Here is a 19,362-nt window from a genome sequence, read left to right on the forward strand (position 1 = left end):
TCAGCTGTGGATAAGAGCCAGAGCCAGCCTGCAGGGCCTTGGGAGGCAATGATGGGGCCAAGGAGAGACTCTCAGAAGCAGCAGGCCTGGGGGCGGCCCAGGTGTGCCAGCAGTGGCCACCCTTCCCTGTGGGAGAGTTCTATAGCTAGACCTAGGAACTGCAAATTCGAGGGTTCTTTAATTCTGCAACTCCCCCGCCCCCAACCTCTGGCTTGTTCCTGCCCATTACACCCAAGACACCGGGATGGGCACAAGGTCTGCCCAGGGAGCTCAGGGGAAAAGTTCTGGACTGGAGATGGAGCCGCAGGCCTTTTTCCTCAAAGCAGGATTTGTCAGGAATATTTCACTCTATATATTAAATGGAATAGAGTTCCTTCAGATTCCTGTTTTCCTAGGAAATGCCCATGGTAACACAGAAACTCTTCTGACAATGGGAGATGAACAAGTTAAGAAGCAAGGGCTTCCTCTTTTTCCTTTTTGGTGGTATCTTCTTGCTCTGCCCAACGAGTACAGCAATGCAGGTGAGAGCATTTCATTTCTCTTCTATAGTGATTCTGCTTCCTCACATCCTCCCTCTGCCCTCTCTTTAATTTGACAAAGAATCTCAACACAGCGAGTTACCTGACGTGGGACAGGCTTATTATAGTGCATTCTTCTTCCTCCCAGCCCCCACGGCTGGTGAGGCTTGGTTTCCCAGCTCCTCCCCACACATGCCACATTCAGCCTCAGATCACAAAGGCACACACTGTAGTCCCTAACAGATCAGGGTGGCCCAGTGGGCGCCGCTCACAGTTAGCACTTTGTGCGCCTCCTGGGGAGGGCGGTCCCTCTCCCTGCAGACAATTGGCAGGTGGAATCAATAGCCACTTGGTCTCCTGGGACGGGCGCCTTGGTTCAGTCCAGCCACACTGGCGCCTCCCCACTCGGCCCTGCCAAGGGCTTCTCCATCAAAGGCTAGGTCAACGCCACCCCGGGTGGGGAGGGGTTCTGACGCCACAGCGCCAACACAGGACTAGGAAGAGATGGCTGACTTCTGACCCTCCTCCGTTGTCCCAGACTTCGTGATTAGAAAGCAGAGAAAGGGAAAAAAGTCCATGGACGTGAAATGGGCCTTTGATTGATTGATTGATTTAGATCAAGTGTATCACATAATGATCTGATATTTGTATAGATTGTGAAAAGATCACCACGATAAATCGTGTTAACATCCATCACCACGCATAGTTACAATTTTTTTTTTCTTGTGATGAGTGATTTATTTTATTTTCATTTTTGGCTAAGAACTATTGACCAGAAGGAGATTAACGTCTTTCAGTTAATATCTATTAACTAGATGTGAAGGAAGGTGAGCGTGAATGCGTCAATGTTCCAGCCTGCCCGGTGCCATCATTTCCCGTTTTCACAGTGCTGTGACATTCTTTGCTGCTCCCCAAACTTCTCTCCCACCTGCACCCGCCTATGTGCTCCTAAAAGTGCTCTGTGGCATTCACTTTTACATTATATAAGAACATGTGTTATTGTACATTCTTTCTACCAACATCCATCCCACAATTACACTCTACAGCTTTTTGGAATCATCCAAATTTTAAAACTAAAGTAAAACAAAATTGATTTTGAAAACTTTTTGAGAATTTCGGCACTCATCCCATGGTAACTAGATCCCTTTGCCCACTGGTGTCAAGGCTCCAAGGCTGGGGATTCCTCTTCCAGGAGGGCAGTGATGGGCCCCAGCCCACTGTTCCAGCATCCTTAGCTTGACTGTTACTGGCCTGAGATGTGCAGTGTCTTGGTCAGGTCGGGCTGCCATCACATAATACCACAGACTGGATGGCTTCAACAACAGAAATTTATTTTCTCACAGTTCTGGAGGCTGAAAGTCCAAGATCAAGGTGCCAGCATGGTTGGGTTCTGGTGAGAACCCTCTTCCTGGGTTGCAGACAGCGCCTTCTTACTGTGTCCTCACGTGGCTGGTGGGGGAGAGAAAGAGAGGAAGCTTCTTATAAGGACACTAACCCCATTGTGAGGGCTCCACCCTTGTGACCTCATCTAAACCTAATCACTCCCAAATGCCTCACTTCCAAGTACCCTCACATTGGGGGTGAGAGCTTCAATATATGAATTTGGGAGAGACATGGTTCAATCCTTAGCATGCAGGTTTTGTGTGTTTTAATGTTTCTCCTGTGTTAGTGGCAAAAATATGAGCCAACTTGCCAGACCCCCTGTGGGTGCACATCCCTGAAAGAGGCATATGTGTGCAGCATTAACTGATTTCCACCCCACCCCAACCATACATGTGATCTCACTGATCCTCACAGAGCTGGGACCCTTGTCCTCATTTGCAATTGAGGAAACTGAGGTTCGCTGGAATTAAGGGATCTAAAGTCCCTTCCGAAGTAGAGCAGAGGTGTTGCGAGAACTCTGTTTCCTGTTTGCTAGTTTAGTCCCTTTTACCAGGCATTGTGTTTCTGGAACCTTCTCTCTAAATGGGAGACCAAGATAAGAACAGAATAAAAGTGGAAACAATGGCGAAGCCACTACGGATAGCTGCACAGAGAACTTCGTCATGTCCCGGGTTGTGGGACAAGATTGCTGGTGGCATAGTTGGGACAGGGTGATTCGTTAGAAAAGACCCCACTCCTCCTTCCTTTGAGGGGTCGGACTGGAGTTGCTTTCCTCCTGAGGGCCTGGAAACGTAACTGCCAGGGTTGGCAGTAGGAAGGCCAAGGAGCGCAGGCGTCTGTCCTCAGCTCACCACTGGCCCCTGGGCCCACCACGGCACCTTGCCCAGGCTCCGAGCTGCCCTCTGAGTCTCTTCTTGCCTCTGGCCAGAAGACATGCCACTCCTTGAGGCTGTTACTTGTGGCCCTTTAGCGACTGGTTCCCCATGGAGTCTCCTCTTAAAGAACCTTGGCAAAAGTTATAGCCTCTAGTTTCTGTTTTTAGAAACAGCAAAAACAACTGAATGTACAACGTTTCTCTGATACGGGGCCACCTGATAAACATCGACTTCCTACCATCACGGCTGCAAACTGGGGGCTCTTCTCACTGCCCAGGGAGGCGCCAGTGAGTTCACAGCCCTCCTCTGCCACCAACAGCTTCCCTGCACCGTGTCCCCTCTGCCAACCCTGCCTAGGGTCCCTGCTACCTTGTGGCCCAAATCAGAATATGTGTAATACATATATGTGTGTGTATATGTGTATATGTATATATAAATAGATGTGTAATATGCGTGCCTATATGTCAATATAGGCTGATATATGCATTATCTATGTATATATACACATATACACGCATATACGTGTGCATGTACATATCTATACACGTATACGTGTATGTATGTATGTGCTCATCTTTATTACTATTTGCAGTGCACCCCGGCCCTGTGCTAAATGCTTTGCTTACTTTACTCTTAGGCCAGCTCTGTGAAGCAGGAGTGGGCCATTCTACAGATGAAGAAACTGAGCCTAAGAGACCTTAGTGGCTTAAGTAGCAGAGCAAGGGTTGAGTCCAGGGCTTGTAGACTCAACCCTCAAGGACTGTGCTCTACTCTGTGCCCGCCCTTGCCCTTCCCCAGGGCACAGGGCCCATGGAGTGGAGCCCCAGCCCTCCAGGTCCCCAGGCGAGGGCTGGCTTGAATTCCCTTTGGGGTAAACCAATGTGGCTAGCTCTTGCTCCTTTCTCAGACTTGAACTTTTTTCCTTGCTATTCTCTAGTATTATCAAAACAAACAGAAAGCATGGTTTCTGGCGCACGGGGCTTAATTTCCCTTAATACACAGGAATCCATCAAGTTTAGTCGAGTGCAAGCTGTAGACCACTCTGAGGAAGGGCTTGAGCCACCCGGGCTGGGGTCATCCACAGTTCACGTGGCAGAAACGAGTGAGTCACTCATCAATGGCACAGCCAGGGCTGGATTACCCTGCGGCTTCCTTCCTTAAATGGACAGAGATTCCAACTGCTGCGTGAATAACAAAGACCGTAAAGTCCCACTCGCCAGTGGAGACTAGGCCAGCGAGAGAAGGAACCGCAGCAGCTGTTTTTTTCCAGAGTGCTGAAGGCTGCAATCCTAGCCCCCCTCAGCTGTCACCGGCAAACCTTGTGGGGTTCTGGAGAGCGCACAGATGGCCCAGGGCCATCGGTCCCACCCCTGGAAAACCGCAAGCGGAATCCGTGTCCTGCGGACAGGGCTCCCCCAGTGTGTTCAGCGGCCAGCTCCCTGCCCGGGGAACGCTGCTCTTTTATTTGAGGGGAAACAGCATTGGTTGGTAGTGCTTTCGGCATTGGAACAACACTAAGAATGCATAGGACAGCAAACCTTATCTTCTCCCTCAACCCTTAACGCCTTCTTTACTCCTCACTTTCCTGCCTTTTCGTTCTTGGTTCTCTGTTTGTGCCTGTCTTTTGGAGGACTGGCTCTGTGCTGGATAATTATTTAATGTTAGATGTATTAAATAGGCATCATGCAACGTGCTTCCTTGTTAATTAAGCGACAGCAGAGGCATACGAGACATCACCCCCAGCCTGCTTCTGATTCTTCTCTGTACGAAGTGTGAGTCTATGAAAAACGAAGCCTCATATTCGTTATAATCACCTATAAAAACCCATCATTCTTTTTATGAAAAGAAGAAAAGAATCAACGGGAGAGCAGAAAGAACACTGTAAGGGGAGTGGGATCAAATCTCAGAGTAGAGGTTAAGAATGTGAGTTCTGGAACCAGTGCCCAGGGCTTCCCCAGCCAACTCAGTCCCTTTCTTGTGGGACCCTGGGCAAGTCCCTTAAGCAATCTGATCCTCAGTGTTGTCCTCTGTGAAATGGGAGCAGTAATCCTGAGCCTCCCAGGGCGACTGTGAAGATTAAACGAGGAAACAGGAATGCTCCGTGGTTAACAAGAGCTCAGCAAATGGGACTTCCACTGCTCTCCCTTTTTCCCACCTAAAAGTATTGATATTTCCCAACTCTAGTGCAGACATCATCTGGATACGGTTTGGCAGATAATTTAAGGCAAATTGGCTGCCCAGAGAAATTTGCTGCAATCCTAAGGCCTCTCCATATTAATAGGCTTGATTGTGTTGAAGCTGATGGAGCCTTTGGTTCCTGGCCAGAACGCAGAGGCATGAGGACCTCTTTCATGCTTGTGAATGACTGGGTTTCGTGAGCTTCTTTGATGAGCTTCTTTGTCCATATTCAATGGGGTCAGTGTCCCTGCCCTAGAATGGGAATGGGGTCAATGTCCCTTCCCTAGAAACACCACATCCACGTCTTTGCCCCTTAAAGAGGCTGCTTTGTTGTTGTTTTTGTTTTATCTAAACTTTCTTTAAATTGACCTCCTTTCTCTATACTGTATGCTAAAATTCCGGGGCCCTGATCACATGTTTCTGAAAGGAGCCTTAATGTCTTTGATTAAATGCCAAATACACAACTCTCGCGCTAGGAGAGGACCCTCTTCTGACATAAGCAAAGCCTTGCAGAGCATCTCTCTGCAGGTGGAAAGAATCCCAGGGTCTCTCTGCAGGGAACAGAGCAAGCACCGTGCCTGGCCCTCTCTGCTCCAGCTCCATCTCCCCGCTCTTTTTCTGTCTGCCCTGCAAAGCGCTCCTGTCCTCTGGCTCAGCTGCCGGTCTAGGATCAACAAACATGTTGACTTACAGTAAGTCCTCTTGGCTCCCCGGTTTCCTGCTCCCGCCCAGTGTTGAGAGCTATTACATGGAATTAAAATGTGGCTGAGAACCCAATGAAGCTCTTGTGGTTTGAACCCAGCAAGCGTGATCTGACACTCCATGAGGCCTGCTGGGTTTCAGTGGCTAAAACTGTCCAATGTGCTCATAGTTATTTCTTGACATAGATTTCACCCTCTAAAATGGCCTCACAAATAAAGATTGTGAGCATTATGATCCCATTTTGAGGATGAACTAAAGAAAGAAAGAAAGAATGATCCAGAAGAATACAAACCAAAATGTTAACAGAAGTTACATCTCCATTGTGGGATTATAGTTCATTTAATTTAATTAATCAATTAATTTATTTATTTATTTTGCTTAGCTGTATTTTCTAAATTTTCCTTAATGGTCAGGTTTCATTCATGTAATTAAAAAAAAGATAAAAATTTATGTTTTAAAGTAAAGATTACTAAAACAGTAGCCTGTAAACACATCATTCTTTCCTCCCGGATGAGCCAAACGCTGACAGTTTTTCCCTTTTTTCAAGTATAAATCATTATTTGCTCTGTGTGAGTTGGTGAGCGCTATTTCCAAGGCTATTTTAAACTAACAAGCTTATTTTGGAAGGTTATGATAGACTCAGAGGGAATTACGAGGGTTGAGTTGGGCAACTTGGATCCAGTGCCCTTTCTGATAGACAAGAGAAGAAATGACTAAGTGCCTCTTTGGCTGGAGGGAAGCAGGATCAAGCCTCTTTAGGTTTAGAATAGATTCAAGTAATTACCTTTTCATACGTGAATTAAAAATCCCGCGCCCCCTAAAGAGGCTGAGCGTGGATCTTCTCTCTCATTACACTTCTTTTCCCAAGACTATTTGGTTAAGGAAGGAGTGTGGCTTGATTACGACCCTTAGTGCTTGCAAGTTTGTGTGCTGAGGTGTTCCTCAGTGAGCAGCCAGCCCATTTTTCAGAACCTCAAGGCAGAATTTGCAACGTAAAGGAGACGTGGACAAAGACTTTCCGAGAAAGCTGAAGCTCTGGGCTGAGGTGTTCAGATCAGACTCAGACGGTGGGGATGCCCAGAGGTGCTGTTTGACCTGCCCTGAAGCCCGGAGAAGGTAGAGGGCGCTGTGGTTGGAATTCACACTCGTTCCCCATGTTCACTGCCAGGATGGTGCCCACTCTTTCATCTCCATTGCTTTCTCTCTGTCCATGAATAATAGGACTTACTGATCCAGTGTTTCACTGAGTGTTTTCTTTCTGCCTCCCCTGTGCCCCAGAGAAATGCAGATGCGCCAATGTCCAGGGCCCATGTTGGGAAGCTCTGGGTGTTGAGGCTGCTGCTGAATGGCTGGCAGCAGGAGCTGGACCAGAGGCCGCAGCATCTGAGCCAGGGGATGCCAAGTCTCAATAGAGCAGATAAGGCTTGATGGACTCTGGCTCTGGGCAGGCCGGGTGAGCCCTCCATTTTGGAAAGGCTTAGGAGGTGCTGGGAGAATTTGGCAAGGTTCAGACCAGCTACAGAGAATCGGTGCCTTTCCACCCGCTTGGATTTGGTGAAGACGTCATAGAGATAGGAGGCCTGTGCCAGGATTATAACTAAATAGACTTCCAGAATACCCTGGGGCTGACCTAAGGGAGAACTGCTGGGGAATTCCCCTCAGGACAGCTAGGGAGGGAGTTTTTGATGTTTTCATAGGATATGATCTATTTCCTCTGTGTGGAAAACACACATGCAATCACGTTACAGCTACATGATAAATGGTCTTATGTGCAGAGCCAATGGTGGGGGCTTGGGATCTAGCGCATCCAGAAGAGTCATAACCCCGGTACCTGTATGCTAAGGCACTTTTTAAAAGAGAATATTTAGTATCAGGCACTGTTCACCCCAGGAATAGGATCAAATCTCAAGTTAGTTCCAATCTCTGACCTGATATGGCACGCTGGTGGAACTTTGCTTTATGGAACAGGAGTTTCCATCAAAGTTGTTTATAAATTGTTCTGTGGTGGTGGTGGTAATATGAATCTTGTTTTCATGTTGACTTACATGGCAAGTTCATGGACTGCCAAAATTAAAAAGTAAATCTTAATTTGGGCCCTTGTAAGTTTAGAATTTGTGATAACTCAAATGTGATCTGTGAAAGTTTATCCATTTAGCTAGCTGTTTCTTCATTTGTTGTTAGAGCTGTCAAGTGGTTATGACTCCTAGCGACCCTGTGGACAGCAGAGCGGAAACCTGCCTGGTCTTTTTGCTCGATCCTCTCACCTTCTGGCGCTACGTCAGACAGTGCTCCACTGCTATTCATAGGGTTTTCATGGTCAATTTTTTCAGAAGTGGGTGGCCAGTCCCTTCTTACTAGTCTGTCTTAGTCTGGAAGCTCGAGGAAACCTGTCCACTATGAGTGACCCTGCTGGTATTTGAAATCCTGGTGGCACAGCTTTCAGCATCACAGCAACACGCAGCCACCACAATATGACAACCAATACACATCAGTGGTGTGGCTCCCTGATCGGGAAATGAACCCGGGCCACAGCCATGAGAGCGCTGAATCTTAACTGCTAGACCACCAGGGCTGGCTGTTTCTTCGCAGAGAATGCTAATTAATAGAACAAAAAAGCCCTGATGAACAATGTTTGAAATCATTGATGGAAGAAACTATTTCCAAGCACCCTCAAATATTTTAGAAAAACTAATTACAGAAAAATTACCATTGTCCTAAATAGACAAACATGTATTGAACACGCTGCTGATTACTATGGGAAGGATGGGTAAGGATGTAAAGATAAACAAGAGAGTCTCTGCTCTCAGCATTTAAAAACAAATAAATTGGATACAAGACAGAATGTTTAAAATATATCCCTTTCACTTCCAACCTTTTTAAAAGAGGATATTACATTTCCTGCTGTCCCTCTCGCACCTCAATTCAAACCTCAAACCAATGAAGCCCTATTTCTGATCCTGCCACTCAACCAAAATATTTAGCTTTCAGAAATCAAAGGGCATTCAATAGCCTGTCTTCAGTTCTCTTCTTGCTTAAACTTTTAGCAGCATTCAATGCTAGTGACTGTTTTCAACTTCTTATCACACTATCATCCCTGTCTTCTTTCTCCTTTCTGGTTTCCATCCCACCTCTGTGAATATTCTTTTTGAGTCTCTTGCTAGCTCTCCTGCCAATCTTATAATGCCACTGTTTTCCTAGGGTTCCATTCTCGTATGTTTCTTTTCTTTCTCTGGATAGTTTCTCTGAACAAGTTCATAAGCTCCGGTCACTTCAACCACAAGATATATATACCATGACTTGGAAATCTGCGCTTAACACCAACCTTCCCATAGATAAGGGTAAGCCGCCCAAAGCTGCTGTGCACTAGGTGACAGAGCAAGAGGAAGACTGTCATCATGGCAGTGTGAGGAATGGACTGGATGGGGGTGCAATAGAGAAGCCGCGTGGGCCAGGAGCCTTCTGCGTCTAGGTGAGAGGTTACGGGATGCTTTCTACGTCTTGATCTGTTGAGTCACGTACTTCCATCATGTCCGTTGCCATAATATCTTCAGTCATCTGTTTATGTGGCTGCCTCCTTTACCAGGCTGTGAGCTCTTTGGGGGAAGGACTATGACTTTCATCTTTGTGTCTTTAGTCCGTAATAAATACTGTAGTACGATTTCCTTGTACCGATAGGGCAGCAGTGGGATTGTAAAGGAGGGGCTGGGGAAGACATTTATATGTTGGTAGTACTTGTTGACCAGTTGGAGGTGGAGCCCAAGGAGGTGGGAGGAGTTGAGGGGGACTCTGAGCATCAGGTCAGAGTGACTGCCAGTGGTGAGATGATTAACCGAGATCAGGCACATAAAAGAAGGGGGCAGCGGAGCCAACACGTTGGGTTTGGATGCGTAGAGACTGAGGCAGAGTGGGATTTGGATGTGGAAATTTTCGGGAGGCAGATGGAAGCACAAAGCTGTGCTGATCTGCTGTGAGTTATTCCATGAAACTAAAAGCATTGAAACTGGGAATTTAAAAAATTGCATTACTGATTGAATTATGGCCTCTCTGGCTTTAGAAAAGTTTTTAAAAATCATCTAGTCCAGTTGTCTACCGAATGCTTGAATCCCCTCTAGAACTTGCCCACTGACCTTCCTGCGCTTTGGTCTCAGTTGTTGAGCTTTCTCAGTATTTACAGCATTTTTACTTTTTGATTCATCTTTGAAGACTGTGGTCTCTTTTACTCTCAGTTTTAAGCTTCTCTGGCCTTTTTTTCATAACAGATTTTTATCAAAAAGCTGTCTAGAAAAAACTTTTATTAAACATTTATTTACCTGGCTTGGGTGTCCATAATTTTACTGTTAGGACAATAATAAAATAGGGTTTTTCTAGACTCTGTAAGAGAAACTTTGAGTTAATTAGGAGACAAAAGGTAAGAACTGGCTTAGCTCACAGCAACTACCTCTTCTTATCTTCAAGGTTTCTACTACTTTTGGGTTTTCTAACTCTTAGGGAAGCGGGAGGCAGACTGCCTGGGAGTGGATCTTGGCTGCACAACCTACCAGCTGAGAGATACTGGGCAGGTTACTTAACCACTCGGAGCATTGGCTCCAGTGAATGGAAGTACTGACGGTATTAATCTTGTAGGGTCATTAGGAGGATTGAATGTGAAATGCTTACATAGCCTCTGCCAAGTAGTAAGTCTCAATAAATATTAGCTCTTAATATTACTCTCTCAGGCACACCCGTCCCCACAAAAAACAATCACCACTAGGGGAAACATCAAGGGAATGAGGAAAGATGGCAGAAGCAGTCTTCACCTCCTCTAACGACAAAGAAAGGAAATGACTAGAATCAGTGAGGTCTGAATGTAACGGAGAGGAAGCTTCAGCACTGAGCCAAGAGTCACTCCGCTCACAGTTTTCCAAGGGAGAGAATTACGGGAAGACGCAGCTTCCGTCATTTAGAAGTGAGAATGTTTTCATCGTCATTGTGAGGTCTATTTTAAATAGTTTGGCTAATTAGGTGATGATTAAATTACACTGCTCCCATATGCTTGTGCTTTGTTCTGCGTAGAATGTATCTGGCTGAAACATTGCAGGTGAATTTTGTGTTTGTGAAGGAATTCTTTCATCCGTTGCACATAGTAAGCACTCACATATATTGAATGGTAAATTATTTTATAAAGCTAATAATAATAATAAGAGCTAACATGTTTGAGCACTTACTATGTGCTTCACAAAATTATCTCATTTAATCCTGTGCAGTTGGTGCTATTATTATTTCCAGGTGACTCTTGAAGAAACTGAAGTCTAGAGAGCAATGGTCCTCGGTACAGTCAAGATCTCTCTGTCATTTCTTTGCTTGCGTATTTGGACTCTTGTTGTTGGGTATTCTTAGAACAGAAAGCACCTGCAGGAGCAGGAGAAATGACAGAAATGACTTTCCATGGATCTCTAAATAGATGTGGCTGCTAAAGGATCAGGAGGGATGGTATATGGCTAAGCTGAGGATAGGAACCATGGAGATGGTCTGGTGACTCTCAGAGTTTGATGGGCAGAGACAGGTGAGGAGGAGGAAGAATGAGGAAGAGTGAGCTGAGCCACCTGTGAAAGCAGACTGCAGAGAGCCCTGGGGCAGAGCAATTACGAGGAAGCCTGAATGACGCTAGCCTTCTCTTCGCCAAAGTTGATACTAACCCATTATAAACTGCCCCCAGTCAACCTGTCCAGCCTCATCTCATCTCTGTCTTCCTCCTCTCAAGCCCTACTTTCCCAATGCAGTAAACTACTTTTTATTGCCAAAACATACTCTTTCTTTTCACACGTCTCTGTTTTTACATACAGTATACTCTTCATTGAAACGCCTTTCTTCACAGCCCCACCTGGTAAATTTAAGGAAGCCACCACTAATTTTGTGCCCCTTCCCTTGCCAAACATTTAACATAGACTATCTCTAATTCTTATAACAATTCTGCAAGGTAGGCATTATTATTTCCATTTTGCAGCTGGAGAAACAGAGGCTCACCAATGCTAAATAATTAACCCAAGGTTACACAATTGGATCCAGGGCTAGGATGCAGGTCTGTCTGATTTTAAAGTCTGTCCTTTTCTCCTTTCCCATTCCTTTAGAAATTCCTAGTCACCCTTCAAGATGCAGCCCTAATACCATTTCTTCTGTGAAACCTTAATAGAATCCCTCGGATAATTTCATATTCCCCTGTAGTCTTGTACACATCTACAGAGACAGTATGTATTAAGGTTGTATTCTAACTATATGTCTGTATGTCTGTCTTGCTCCACCAGTACAGGTTTCATAAAGAGAGGAAGGGGGTATATCTTTATACATCTTTATAATAATCTCTTCCCTCTCCTCCATCTTCCAACCAAGACTCCCACATTGCTCATCATATAATATGCCCTTAATAAATTATTATTGTATTAATGAACAAATTAATTAATGCCGAGGAGCTCATTTGTGAAGCTGTGAACTTCCTCCTCTTTGCCAGATTATTGATTCTGCCTCTAAGTGTGTTCCCTGTCTACATCCCACACTAGCATGATGAGCATTAACCAGATGGCTAGCCATGGAGGCATCCATCTTTGGAAACCAAAGCTCTCTTCCCAAGCCAGTGTGCTGGAACGATTGGAGACCATACCCCGTCATTGGCTACATTTTCTGTGGCCCCAGCAGCAGCAGCAGCAGCAACAGCAGCACCAAGTCTAAGGACTCTGTGAAACTCTGGATTAACCCTTCAGGGTCTGACCTGGCAGCAGAAGTCCTTGGCTTTCCCAATCCACACCCATCTTGTAGCGTTTGCTGAGTCACCTCCCATCCACATTATTCGGCACAGACGTGCTTTAAGTGCAGTGGCTGCTCTGACTGATGCTTTTTCCAGCCGTCTGCTGGAGCCAAACATCCAAGGCCCAACACTAGTCTGAAGTTTATGCTTTCATATAAGCAGAATCACTTAACCTCTGAGAGGTTCACCCACATTCCTTGTCAATCATTTCCTGGCCTCTCTGTCAGTTTTTGACCTACCTTCTTTTAGATTCCATTCACCTCTCCTCCTTCAACACATGATGTGACTTGTTTCCAGAACAGTTGTCTAGAAACGAGATGATCGTATAATGAACTGAGCCAGCCTCTGTCATTGAAAGGGTTAACGCCCGTGCCCCAGTGACTGACTGACGCTGAACTGCCACTCAGGAGCAGAGAGAGACATGTCTGTACAACCAAAACAGTGCAACGCAGGCACCCTGAGTCCTGAAGAGGCAATTTCACCAAGGTTTTGGCCATAATGAGTGATGGCAATAGTCATTTAACTTTGATTCTCAGAGTCGTTCTACAAGGAACATAGACACCTTGCTAGAGTGACCATCTAACTTTGTTTATGCCAGTTGTCCCAGTGTCACCCTGTCCAGGTTTCCATTTATCACAGACAGAAGTGTCCAGGTTTGAAAGACATATTTCCCTACTCCTTGCTGTCTCTTCCTCCAATCCCAGTCCACTCTCAGGACACAGATCCAGCTGTGCATTAACTGCAGCCAGGGGGTGTATGGTACTGTGCATCTGGGCGTGGGAAGAAATTCAGGAGACAAAGGGCAGGCAATTCAGCAGATGTGTGCAAACAGTCAGGGGTCTCGACAAGTCAAGCAGACTCAGGTGCAGGCACAGGCAGGGTAGGCTGCTGTTGGGGGATTGTGGAAGAAGACCCACCTAAAGGTGGCCCCCCTCACCCGGCAAGGCAGGCGCGCCATGGAGGCGCTTCTTAGGAGCCATTAGGAGACTGTGCGTTTTTTCTGGCTAAACACATTATGCAAATACTTATGGAAGAGCCATTAACTGGTTAACAGATGAGTATAAATTAGCTCGTATGATTAAGTGATTAATACCTATTGTGAACTAGCAGAGCCCAAAGAGAATAGAGTCTGATGAAATGAGACTAAATATTTTGCCTATGCCATTACAAGGTTTTTAGGTAGATCTGTGGCATCTCATTTGGATATGATTTCTTCTATCACTTTGTCACAGGGAAAGGAGGAAGGATGCAGAGTGGTGGTAACCAATCCATAGTAGCCCTAGAGGCACTGCACACACCATCACATTAATCCTCCCAGCAGCCCCGTGAGGAAAGGGCTGTCATCCCCACTTTACAGTGAGGTGATGGGGCTTAGAGGGACCAAGCAAAGTGTCCAAGATGGCAGAACCAGGACCAGCCAGGATGGACCCAAATCCCATTGTCTTTCCATGGGGCCGGTCTTCCACCAGTGATCAGAAATTTAAAGGAGAAGGGTGGCTTGTTCTTGAATGAGTTGTATGAAATAGTGATGATTGTGAAAATGATGAGGAGGAGAACGTGACGCTGGTAGTGGGGATGACCACTTGAAACACTATGTGCCAGGCACCCTGCTAAGCTTTTCACATTTATTGTTTTATTTCATCCTTATAAAATGCCTGTGTAGTACGTGTTATGAACCTCTTTTTTGCAAATGAGAAAGTCAAGACAGTAATGAGTGGTTGTGCCAGAATTCAAGCTTAGCTCTTTCTGACGACAAAGCCTGTATTCCTGGCCCTTGGTCTGCTGGAGTGGGACAAGGACAGATGAAGACTCCCAACTAGAGCCTGATGCCAAGAGGCCTTCAAGCAACAAACTCCGGGAACAGAGCTGGAGCTGGAACTCGTTCTCCATCAGGATTTTGACTCCAAAAGGAAAATTCTGAGTAATGTGATACTAAAAAAAAAGTCTAGCATTAAATTCAGTGCCTAAAATAATCAAATATTAGCTAGGAAAGTAGAGAGTGGGATCTAGGAATATATATTTTCTTAAATTCTAATCTCTCTATTATTTGTGTAAATAAAGATTTGGCAGTCACATTTAGCTAGTTTGATGGATTACTGTTGAGATATGGAAAAAAGGTAACTGACCCCTATTAAGGTCTATTGTAGGAAGAGATTGAATACCCAACGGACAAGATGAGGCCTCTGGGTCCTTAGGGGCAAGGACCCACCGAAAGAAATCCAAGATAAGGCCGCAGTGCTGAAATACAGTTCTTTCTAAAATTGCTTGGGGATGGGCTGAAACCAAATGCAGAGTATCTTACTTGGAAAAAGCAAATCAAATGCATGAATACAAAATAGGACAGTATTAGCTTTGCTTAAGTGAGGACAAAAACTGACCCAGACAGATATCTTAGCCACCAGCATTAGCAAAATCATGAGGTGGGACTGTTCTCCATCCGTTTTCCCTGTTGTGGGTTTCAGTATTACCTTCACTGAGGTTCCAGGTACCAGGACTGCTTCTGGAGACCGCAAGAGCCCGCCTCTGGGAAGATTTGGCGCTTGCTTCAGGCTTCCCCCCCATCAGACACTGACCCTTTCCTACTGGACAGATTTCAAGTTAACTCATCAGATAAACAAATCTATGCAGATACTTAGCATGTGGCTATTAAACATTAAAATAGGAGCCATTTCAATCGTTAGACATGCTACTAACGCCTAGCTTTTTACAGACAAGGGCAAGTGGGTAAGGAGCGGTTTAGGGGTGCCACTCTGTGTAGGCCTGGACAGGTCCACGGGGAGGGAGGGACTGTGCAGCCAGACCCAGGCCAGGGAGCAACAGGGCTGCGGGCAGGACAAGCGGTGCAGTGGGAGAGAGCCTGGCACAGCCAGCAGGTGGGGGTCAGTCACCACCAGGATGCTCACGTGCACCCAGCCTCTGACCTCAGACAAGTCACGTTGCTCACCCCAGCCTGCTTTCCCCTGGTAATTTATGCCAGCACCTCACCTGGAGAAATCCCTTCTGTTGGCCCCCAACCCCTGAGCTTCTTGAAGGCAGGAACCTTGCTCACACAGGCGTTTATGGACGCCACAGATGCCAGTGAGGAGGGCAGTGTTCAGAAGTCATCTGTTCTTATAGTGGCTCAGAGTAACCTACAATCTGTGCATCTGCGTGCCAGATACCCCCCCATTCTGAATGTGCGGTCTCTGATTCCCATGGTTTCTGATTCTCTATATTTTTACATTTTATCACATATATTCTTGTAATCCACTCGTGGAATAAGCCAATGTGTAAATAAACCAATGAATAAAGTGCTCATATTTGTAGGATTATCACAAGCTATTCCCTGGCCGTATTTAAAACCCTCTTTGAAGAAACATGACAATATTATGGCAGATCATCTGATGCCCAGGTCCTCTACGTGATCGTTTTCTGGATCTCCTTTTGGAAACATTATATTAGAATAAGAGACCATCAAGGTGTCCACGTGGTGTGTACGCTTCCCCTGAAATCCCCTTCCATCCAGTGCATATTTTCTACACTTAATGCTTTAGGAAACCTCCACTGAAGGCCCCTGACAAATGTTAGTGCTCTGAATGCCATAAATGCATTCGAGCTTTAGATTTTTCAGTATGTGCAAATAAGGTTGAAAGATTGCTTACCCCAAGGGGCGAGGCATCAATTCTGTGGAAAACTAGGGCACAACAGCATAGGGGACCTGGTCTCTAGGTCCCCGGAGCAGGAGAGCAGGTAAATCAGAGCCCAGTTTGTGCCCAGTGTTGGCCACACTGTCCCTGTCACGGGGGTTGGGAGACAGCTGAAGCCAGGTGGGCGAGGAGCAGAGCGGCTGCGATCTCTCTAAGGTGGCCAGATGGCAAGGAGCTGCCTGCTGGGCACGAGAATGGCCAGCCCAGGCATGGGCACTTTTTGCTGGAATTTGCTCTCTGTTATCAGGGCGCCAGGTGACATGGGTCATCTTCCGCTTCAAGCCAAGCTACAGGACAACAGGAGAAATTACCACCTGGCCAAGACGCCTCGGTGAGCAGCCCTCACATGGGCTGAGCTTCAAGTCCACCTCAGAGAACAAAACTCTCTCTTGTCTGGTCCTAAAGGGCTCCTCCCATCCAGTCTTGTGCAGGAGCTCGGTCGCCTGCAGCCCTTTGAGGGCTGAACTTTAAGTTCCTTTACCAGTTGAAGCTCCCGGCTGAACCTGGGGTGCCTCTCTGCTGTGCTGCGACCATAACTCCATCCGTCTCCATGCCCAACTCGGTCCCTCTCCCCACCATCTGTTTTCTTGTGTGCTGCTTACTGAAGGAATGTGAGTCGCAATAGGTTTAGCAGGGGTTGAACAAAATGTCTTTACAAGGAAAGACAGTTTTGTATAAAAATAATAGCTTAGAAGAGAAAAGGTGGGTGTGGAGGTAGGAGTGAGGGTGCTGTCCACAGAGGCTACGAGCTCTTCCAGCCGGGCATTCGGGCTTGGTGCTTCGAACCAGCAAAGGGAGGATTTCAGCAAGATCTGCCTTATAGCTAAGTCGCCCTCCAGGATTAATGACCACGGCCCTTGCTGCCACTCCTCCAGCCTGTACTTCTCATGACTGACAGGGGCTGTAAACAGCAATAGAGGCTGGACGAGGATCTTACACCCCACATTAGGGAGCTAAGGCACTGGCGGGAGTGCTAATGTTTAAGAGGGGCTTTCTCCCCACGGGTGTCATTAACATTCATTAATGTTTGCATACGTTTTTGGGCCCCCCTACCCCTCCAACCCCTGCCAGTAATTTGAGGAAGCCCCTGCAATATGCACATTATGGTGGACAAATGGACGGTCACGTCCCCATAAAGGGAATTGTGAATTTCTTCTGATCTGAATTCCAAGTTGTAGGAAACAAACCTTCAAGAACGAGATTGGGAACCTCGGCTCACGATGGCAGTCTTGATTCTTAGTTCTGTGGGGTCGGTCCTTTGTTTTCCTCAAACACATCCTTAGATCTCTGGAGAATAAATACTGACTTGGGGCCTAAAGTGAAGAACCATTATAGGTGTTAATCAGTCCAGGAATAATACTAAAAATGGGATGAGTCCTCGGCAGGCAGGAGTGAGGATCCTGGAGATGAGAGAGCTGCAGGAGCATGAGGAGTCTTCCAAGGGGAGCCTGGGTGCACGGGGTCCCTGCAACGCCAGTAGGCACAGGCCCTGTGTGCCAGATGGCAGCTGATCTAGCATCCAGGGTTCTTAGTTGCTTCTCCTGGTTCCAGATAGATTCCATGTGATGAAGCGTGCAACATGTGTGCGCTGCTGGGAGGGGGCCAGACCCTAAGTGCCAGGCAGGTGGGAGAGAATGGGTAGAGCAGCCCTGCACCCAAAGTAAGAAGGACAAACACACAGATAAGGCAGGATGAGGATGAAGAAGGGGCCAGCCAGGTGACGGCCTTGGAGAACGTTCTCTGCTGGGCAGCTCCCGTTAGAGCTCAGAGCCCTGCCCCAGGTCATGTCCGCTTCTGCCTGAAGGTGTCTGGCAGTGCCACGAGTACCAGGAAACTGCTGGCTGGAGGAACACACTTGGAGCAACAGGGAACTCCACAGCCTCTTTGGGGCCCTTTCGCCTGAGGCAGATGATTCTGGTGATTCTCTGAGGGAGAAACCCGGAAGCCTGGCACAGCATTTCTGATACGTGGAGGCTCCAGGAAGGTTGCCCATGAGACAGGAAATCCCAGGCCTAGCTGGAACCCCCAGTCCAGAGCTGGAGCTGGATGACCCCCGGTAGCCATGCTTCACAGGCCCCCTGGACCTTCGAGGGTAACCTGATCTGAGCTGAGGAGTAGGAGGGCAGGGCCAACTGTGGAGAGTTTACCTGGAGTCCCTACCATCTTCCTCCCTTTGCTCACCTTCCTCAAACCTCCCCAGTCTTCCAGTTTCCTGAGCTCCTTCTTCCCTTCTATCTACGGAAATCTCTTCTCCTATAAATAATTTTATAAATCCTTTATACTGGGGAGTAAATGAAGTCTTACCCATTTCAGAAAGATTGATATTTTGAGACTGGCAAAACTTCAACCCGAAGGGAGGAAGTCCTGGCAGGGTCAAATCAAAAGGCCCAAACTCTCGTGCACGTAGTCGAGCATATTCGAGAGGATCCTCACAGACACGGGGGTTGACCAGGCTGAGGGGGGCAATTTTTAATGCTACCTGGAAGGAACAAGCCTGGCATTTTTGAGGTGTGGCTGTGTTGTGTGGGGTGGTGGAAGAAACACTGGACTGGCAGTCCGAATACCTCCGTCTCAAGGTCTCCATTCTCAACATATGAAGTTAACGATTTGGCCCAAGTAGACAACATTTAAGAACGTTCCAGTTCTCGAAGTCGACAATTTTCTTTGTCACATGCAATCTGCTATCCGGACCCAGGAGAAGCACCTAAGAATACTGGATGCTAGATCAGGTACCATCTAGACAGAGATCCCATCAGAATGGACCCTAGAGGAATTTGAGCCTCTCAAAGTAAAGTCAAGGCAATACTGGCACCTGGCGGTCTCCTTCCGAATAAGGGGGAGGAGAGGTGGAGGTACTCACCAGGAGTGGAGTAGGAATCTCTGTGGCTCCCAGCACTGACCCCAGGCCAAGACCAGACAGTAAGGGCTGGTATCAGTGATGTAAAGCTTGAAACTTGATCCTTTCCCAGGGAACAGAATGGGGGTGCAGTTCCTGAGAAGTCAGACTGAACAGAAATTAGCCTTCACCAGCTGCTCCTGTAATTACATTTAAATTCAGTTAAACTAATTTCTTACACTTGATAAAAGCAGTTGTCTTTCCAAATTATCCTCAGACTCTTCTAGTCCAAACGCAACATAACTAATACACGGCCAGGTTAGAAACGTCTTTCTCTCTGGGTCCCTCTGTCATCCCTGTGCTGCTCAGCCCTTTGCTGGGACACAGTTTTCTGTTAAGAGCGCAG

This window comes from Diceros bicornis, chromosome 38 (assembly GCF_020826845.1).
Source record: "Diceros bicornis minor isolate mBicDic1 chromosome 38, mDicBic1.mat.cur, whole genome shotgun sequence".
NCBI lineage: Eukaryota > Metazoa > Chordata > Mammalia > Perissodactyla > Rhinocerotidae > Diceros > Diceros bicornis.